The following is an 8,440-nucleotide window of genomic DNA, read 5'->3' as shown; positions in this document are numbered from 1 at the left end:
CAAGTGATGCTCCTGCCTCAGCCTCCTAAGTTGGGACTACAGGCGCCCGCCACCACACCTGGCTACTTTTTTTGTTTGCTTTTGAGATGGAGTCTTGCTCTGTTGCCCAGGCTAGAGGGCAGTGGTGCGATCTTGACCCAGTACAACCTCTGCCTCCTGGGGTCAAGGGATTCTCCTGCCTCAGGCTCCTGAGTAGCTGGGATTACAGGCACTGGCTACTGCACCCGGCTAATTTTTGTATTTTTAGTAGAAAAGGAGTTTCACCATCTTGGCCAGGCTGGTCCCGAATTCCTGACCTCGTGATCCACCCTCCTTGGCCTCCCAGAGTGCTGGGATTACAGGCGTGAGCCACCGAGCCCGGCCAAACAGATTCTGTTATTGCCTTTGATGATAATGAATCCTCAGAAACTCGTCTCAATGACCCGGAGTTTTGCTAACCACCTGCAGGGGGCGCTGATCTGTGCTTGCCTTACTGCATCCTTCCCCACCCCTGTTTGCCTTCCAGTGTCTGTTCCAACCCTTGGACTCGGATGATAGGGTGGAGCTTAGCCTGATTTGCCCTGGCTCACCCAAATAACCTTGCACTGAGTGAACTGGAGTTTCCTCATGATCTAAGAGAGTGTACCCAGGCCGGGCCTAGCACATTTCAGGCACAGCTTGCCCCTGATTCTCCTACAGTTAGATGGATTTGGGCTACTCCACCCAGCCATCTAGACCTTCTCCACCCCGAGAGCTGCACAACTTTACTTTGGAAGACTTTGAAATACATGCATGAGAGTATATCTTGGAGTGGATACGTTTCTCTCTCTCGCTGTCTCTCGTGTGTGTGTGTGTGTGTGTGTGTGTGTGTGTGTGTGTGCTGAGAATGATGAGGGGTTAATATGATGGAGCCCAAATCTGATGCTGGCCATTATCTGAGAGGGAGTTCAGCATAATTTTTTTTTTTTTTCTTTTGAGACAGAGTCTCGCTCTGTTGCCCTGGCTGGAGTGCCGTGGCCGGCTCTCAGCTCACTGCAAGCCCCGCCTCCCGGGTTTACGCCATTCTCCTGCCTCAGCCTCCCGAGCAGCTGGGACTACCTGTGCCCGCCACGTCGCTCGGCTAGTTTTTTGTATTTTTTAGTAGAGACGGGGTTTCACCATTGTTAGCCAGGATGGTCTCGATCTCCTGACCTTGTGATCCGCCCATCTCGGCCTCCCAAAGTGCTGGGATTACAGGCTTGAGCCACTGTGCCCGGCCAATTGTTTTTGTTTCTTTGTTTGCTTGTTTTGTTCTGAGACAGAGTCTGGCTTTTTCACCCAGGCTGGAGTGCAGTGGTGCCATCTCGGCTCACTGCAACCTCTGCCTCCTGGGTTCAAGTGATTCTCCTGCCTCAGCCTCCCAAGCAGCTCAAGTTGCAGGCAGGCACCACCATGCCTGGCTAATTTTTGTATTTTTAGTAAAGACAGGGTTTCACCATGTTGACCAGGCTGTTTTCAAACTCCTGTCCTCAAGTGATCTGCCCGTCTTAGCCTCCCAAAGTGCTGGGATTACAGGCGTGAGCCACAGCCTCCAGTCCAGCATAATTGTTAAAAGTGGACTCTGGAATCAGATTGCTGGGATTTGAGTCCTGGCTCTGCCGTTCACTAGCTGTGTAACCTTAATGTCTCTGTGTCTCATAGCCTCATTTTAAAAATAGGAATGATAAATAGTACATACTCCAAAATATAGTTGATAAATTGTTTGCTACAGTGCTGGGACGTAGTAACTGCCATATGTGTTTACCACTATTATTACTATTATACTATTATTACTATTAATACATATATATATATATATTTTGAGATGGAGTTTCGTTCTTGTGGCTCATGCTGGAGTGCAATGGTGTGATCTTGGCTCATTGAAACCTCCACCTACCGAGTTCAAGTGATTCTCTTGCCTCAGCCTCCCAAGTAGCTGTGATTACAGGTGCCTGCCACCACGCCCAGCTGAATTTTTTTGTATTGTTAGTAGAGATGGGGCTTCATCATATTGGCCAGGCTGGTCTTGAACTCCTGACCTCAGGTGATCTGCTCGCCTCAGCCTCTCAGAGTGCTGGGATTACAGACGTGAGCCACCTCCCTGGCCAATAGGTCTTAAAAGTAAGAAAGTGGGGGAAGAGATTCAGAAAAAATTTATGAACAGGGATATATTAACTGAACAATTCCACCACATATGAAAGTACATTTGACACCAGCAGACAAAAGAAAATATTGAGACATTTTATAATATATTACAATTAATATTATAATATAATATAATAAATTATATTAAATGTTTGTATTCTTCCGAAATGTACTTTTTGTTCAGACATATTTGTGTTGGGTTAAAAAGTAAAAAACAAATGGCTGGGCGCGTTGGCTCACGCCTGTAATCCCAGCACTTTGGGAGGTGGAGGTGGGCAGATCACGAGGTCAGGAGTTCGAGACCAGCCTGGCCAATATGGTGAAACCCCCATCTCTACTAACAATACAAAAATTAGCTGGGCATGGTGGTGCGTGCCTGTAATCCCAGCTACTCGGGAGGCTGAGGCAGGAGAATCGCTTGAATGTGGGAGGCGGAGGTTGTAGTGAGCCGAGATCGAGCCACTGCACTCCAGCCTGGTGACAGAGCAAGACTCCATCTCCAAAAAAGAAAAAAAAAAGTAAAAAACAAAGCACACACACACTCACACCCCCCAAAAAACCCAAAATGTTCCTCTTGGAACTTTTGTTTATTCTGGGTTTTTTTTTTGTTTTGTTTTGTTTTGTTTTTTTCTTTTTTTTTGAGATGGAGTCTCGCTCTGTTGCCCAGGCTGGGGTGCAGCGGCCGGATCTCAGCTCACTGCAAGCTCCGCCTCCCGGGTTCACGCCATTCTCCTGCCTCAGCCTCCCTAGTGGCTGGGACTATAGGCGCCTGTCACCTCGCCCGGCTAGTTTTTTATATTTTTTAGTAGAGACGGGGTTTCACCGGGTTAGCCAGGATGGTCTCGATCTCCTGACCTTGTGATCCGCCCGTCTCGGCCTCCCAAAGTGCTGGGATTACAGGCTTGAGCCACCGCGCCCGGCCTGTTTTTTTTTTTTTTTTTTTTGAGACAGGGTCTTTGTTGCTCAAGCTGGAGTTCAGTGCCATGATCATGGCTCATTGCAGCTTCGATCTCCTGGGCATACTCCTGCCTCAGGCTTCCCCCTCACCCCAAGTAATTGGGACTACAGGTTCATGCCATCATGCCCGGCTAATTTTTTATGTTTTAATTTTTTATAGAGATGGAGTCTCACCATGTTGCCCAGGCTGGTCTCAAAAACCTGGGCTCAAGCAATATTCCCACCTCAGCCTCCCAAAACATTGTCATTACACGCGTGAGCCACCATGCTTGGCCCTCACTTAATTTCATATCATTTGTTTGTTACCAATTACACAATTTGGAAGATGTGAAAAAAGTGCCAGAATGAACACACAGTACCATATCTATAAAGCAAAGTCTGCCTGATGCAGTTTCACAGTGCCAGTTATGGGACTGTGGTAAACTTCAGAGAAGTTGTTCCTGTTTTCATAGCAAACAAGACCCTTGTAGCCTCTAATTCAGGGAAACTGGTAAATTTTATGGATCCCTTTCAAGTGCACACTGTAATCTCAACAGAAGCAAAGGCTGGTTAATTACAGGTCGATGGTTTTCAGTGACTATGTTCTCCTGTTGTGTAACTTGTTGGTAGGACAATTTCAATGGTAAATAATCCCATAAAATGCACGATCCCAGAAATTGATGAGATTTTCAGAATATTGATTAGAATTGATGTGCAGATAAATGCAGGTAGATTGATGTGTGTCATTAGGGTTGTATTTGTTCGTCAAGTTTTGTGTTCCTTCTTTTGAGTGTATAATTTTATTGATTTATTTTTTTTGAGACAGAGTCTCACTCTGTTGCCCAGGCTGGAGTGCAATGGTGTGATCTCGGCTCACTGCAACCTCCGCCTCCCAGGTTCAAGCGATTCTCCCGCCTCAGCTTCCCGAGTAGCTGGGATTTTGGGTGCCCATCACCATACCCAGCTAATTTTTGTAGCGTTAGTAGCGATGGGGTTTCACCATGATGGCCAGGCTGGTCTGGAACTCCTGACCTCAGGTGATCTGCCAACCTTGGCCTCCCAAAGTGCTAGGATTACAGGTGTGAGCCACTGCGTCCGGCCTTGAGTGTGTAATTGAAACATATATTTTTGTCCAGGCGCGGTGGCCAAATCCCAACACCTTGGGAGGCCAAGGCGGGCAGATCACTTGAAGTCAGGAGTTCGATATCAACCTTGCCAACATGGCGAAACCCTGTCTCTACAAAAAATACAAAATTGAGCCAAGCATGTTGGCACACACCTGGAATTTTTTTTTTTTTTTTGAGACAGGATCTCACTCTGTTGCCCAGGCTGGAGTGCAGTAGCATGATCTTGGCTCACTGCAGGCTTGACCTCCCAGGCTCAAGTGATCCTCCTGCCTCAGCCTCCCGAGTAGCTGGGACTACAGGCATGCACCATCACATCCAGCTAATTTGTATTTTTGTAGAGATAGGGTTTTGCCATGTTGCCCAGACTGGTCTCAAACTGCTTGGCTCAAGCCATCATCCCACCTCGCCCTCCCAAAATGCTGGGACTACAGATGTGGCCACCACGCGGGGCCTTGCTGAGTCATTCTCAGCCCCTAGGGATTGCCTTCATTTTTTTTTTTGAGTTTGACTATGAATTTACAACCATTTATGATTTTTTTTTTTTTTTTGAGATGGAGTCTTGCTCTGTTGCCCAGGCTGGAGTGCCGTGGCGAAATCTCAGCTCACTGCAACCTCCACCTCCCAGGTTCAAGAGATTCTCCTGCCTTAGCCTCCCCAGTAGCTGGGATTACAGATGCACACCACCATGCCCAGCTAATTTTGTATTTTTAGTATAGATGGAGCTTCACCATGTTGGCCAGGCTGGTCTTGAACTTCTGACCTTGTGATCCATCCGCCTCAGCCTCCCAAAGTGCTGGCATTATGGGTGTAAGCCACCGCGCCTGGCCCATTTATAAATATTTTATTCAGTGTTTTCAGGTACTTATAGTAAGAGGATTTCGGGTTACCTAATCGGCAAAATCCTGGGACCAATCGTCTCCTGTCACTTATTGGAATGTTACCTTGGGCAAATTATTTAGCCTTAATCTCTTTGTAAAATGTGAATAGTAGCTATTGCAAGTGACAGTTTTGAAAATGAAAAAAATCTTTACCTCTACTAGGCATGCAAATATGACACATTAGTGCTTCTGTGGTTCATTCCCAGTTGATGAGGGAAAGCTCTTTTTTATGGAAGAGTGACAGTTAACAAATGTAGCAGAAATGATATAATTTGAAAAGCGCCATTTTATAACCCTTGATTAATCTGATTCAGACAGGTATCATCAATGGGTGGTGAAAAGAGTTAGTGAAATGTCAGTATTTGCATAGTCCAAAGTATCGGCTCAATGAGGACATCTTACTGCAAAGGAGGAAACGTGCTTTTTCACAGAGAGATCTTCAGTCTCCACCTCCAACAAGTGAGTGAACTCAGCATTTCTGAGAAGAGATGACCTTCAGGCCTGATACAGCAGCAAGCACAGAGCATCCCCCAGGTGACTGTGGTGCCCAAAATGTTTAGCCCTAATAACAAGCCTTTAGGCCTGACTTCCAGCAGATGGGGAAAACAGTGGGTAGAAGAAAGTAACCTTGGCTGGCCCAGTGGCTCACGCCTGTAATCCCAGCACTTTGGGAGGCTGAGGCAGAAGGATCCCTTGAGCTCAGGAGTTCCAGAGCAGCCCGTGGTCCCAGCTACTCGGGAGGCTGAGGTGGGAGGATCACTTGAGCCCAGGAAATTGAGGCCATAGTGAGCTGTGACCGTGCCACTGCACTCCAGCCTGGGCAATAGAGTGAAATCCTGTCTCAAAAAAAAAAAAGAAGAAATTAACCTTGAAGAAACAAATTCAGAATTCTAAAAGACACCTTTATCTTCAAACAGCCAGCGTCATGGAAAAAAGTGAGGAGTCTGGAGAAACATGACAACTAAATGTAAAATGAAAACACATGACTGGATCCTAGTTATTTTTATTAATATTTAGTTGAAAAATCATAATTATATACATTTATAGGATACAATGTGTTGTATACATCATGAAATGATTAAATCAAGTTAATTAACAATGATCTCACTTCCTTCACGGGTGAGACATTTGAAATTTACTCTTAGCTATTTTGAAATATATATTATTATTTTATTTTCCTTTTATATATTTTTTGAGACAGAGTTTCGCTCTGTTGCCCAGGCTGGAGGGCAGTGGCGTGATCTCGGCTCACTGCAACCTCTGCCTCCCGGGTTCAAGCCATTCTCCTGGCTCAGCCTCCCGAGTAGCTGGGATCACAGGCATGTGCCACCATGTTTGGCTAATTTTTTTATTTTTAGTAGAGATGGGGTTTCACCACATTGGCCAGGCTAGTCTTGAACTCCTGAACTCAGGTGATCTGCCCGCCTCTGCCTCCCAAAGTGCTTGGATTACAGGCATGAACCACTATACCCAGCCTGAAATATATATTAACTATAGTCACTGAGCTATGCAATAAATCTCAAAAACTTACTTTTCCTGTCTAACTGAAACTTCATATGCTTTGACTAACATCTTCCCATTCTCTCCTTCCCTGTCCACCCCGCTTCTAGCCCCTGGTAACCTCCATTTTACTCTGTACTTCTATGAGTTCGACTTTTTCAGGTTCTGCATATCAGCAAGAACATGTGGTATCTGTGTTTCTGTGCTTGGTTTATTTCACTCAGCATAATGTCCTCCAGGTTCATCCATGTTGTTGCAAATGACAGAATTTACTTATTTTTAATTGCTGAATAGTGTGTATATATATATATTTTATATATATATACACACACACTGAATAGTGTGTATATATATGTGTGTGTGTGTGTATATATATATATACACCATATTTTTTAATCTATGTATCTGTGCTAGGCACTTAGGTGGCTTCCATATATTGGCTATCACGAATAATGCTGCAATGAACATGAAAGTGCAGCTATCTCTTCAACATATTGATTTCGGCTGGGCGCGGTGGCTCACGCATGTAATCCTAACACTTTGGAAGGCCGAGGTGGTGGATCACGTGAGGTCAGAAGTTCAAGACCAGCCTGGCCAACATGGTGAAACCCCATCTCTACTAAAAATACAAAAACTAGGCCAGGCATGATGGCTCATGCCTGTAATCTCAGCTACTTGGGAGGTTGAGGTAGGAGAATCGCTTGCACCTGGGAGATGGAGGTTGCAGTGAGCCAAGATTGTGCCACTGTACTCCAGACTGGGCGACAAAGTGAGACACTGTCTCAAAAATAAAAAAAAAAAATAGACCAGGAGCCATGGCTCACACCTGTAATCCTAGCACTTTGGGAGGCCGAGGCAGGCAGATCAGCTGAGGTCAGGAGTTCAAGACCAACCTGGCCAGTATGGTAAAACCCTGTCCCTACTAAAAATACAAAAAATTAACAGGGCATTGTGGCAAGTGCCTGTAGTTAGTCCCAGCTACTCAGAGGCTGAGGCAGAAGAATCGCTTGAACCTGGGAGGCGGAGATAGCAGTGAGCCGTAATCTCGCTACTGCACTCCAGCCTTTGAGACAGAGCTAGATTCTGTCTCAAAAAAAAAAAAAAAATTGGCCAGGCACGGTGGCTCAAGCCTGTAATCCCAGCACTTGGGGAGGCTGAGACGGGTGGATCACGAGGTCAGGAGATCGAGACCATCCTGGCTAACACGGTGAAACCCCATCTCTACTAAAAAATACAAAAAAAACTAGCCAGGCGAGGTGGCAGGCGCCTGTAGTCCCAGCTACTCGGGAGGCTGAGGCAGGAGAATGGCGTGAACCTGGGAGGCGGAGTTTGCAGTGAGCTGAGATCCGGCCACTGCACTCCAGCCTGGGTGACAGAGCGAGACTCCGTCTCAAAAAAAAAAAAAAGTAAAATAAACAAATGAAAATAAAAATACAAAAATTGTCCAGGCATGGTGGTGGGGCCCATAATCCCAGCTACACAGGAGGCTGAGGCAGTTGAATCACTTGAACCTGGGAGGCGAAGGTTGCAGTGAACCAAGACTGGGCCACTGCACCCCGGCCTGGGTGACAGAGCGAGACTCCGTCTCAAAAAATCCCAAAATAAAACCCCCATGTTGATTTCACTTCCTTTAGGTAGCTACCCAGAAGGGAGATTGCTGGATCCTGTAGTTGTAGTTTTAGGTTTTTGAGGCACCTCCATACCACTTTCCATAGTGATTGTGGTCTCCGTGTTTTCCACATCCTTGCCGATACTTGTTATCTTTCATCTTTTTTTTATAATGGCCATTCTAACAGATGTGGGCTTCTGGGTTTTTTTTTTTGTTTTGTTCTGTTCTTGTTTTTGTTTTGGTACGGA

This window comes from Piliocolobus tephrosceles, chromosome 8 (genome assembly GCF_002776525.5).
Source record: "Piliocolobus tephrosceles isolate RC106 chromosome 8, ASM277652v3, whole genome shotgun sequence".
Taxonomy (NCBI): Eukaryota; Metazoa; Chordata; class Mammalia; order Primates; family Cercopithecidae; genus Piliocolobus; species Piliocolobus tephrosceles.
The sequence above is the reverse complement of the archived record's forward strand: the minus strand, read 5'-3'. Positions refer to the sequence as shown.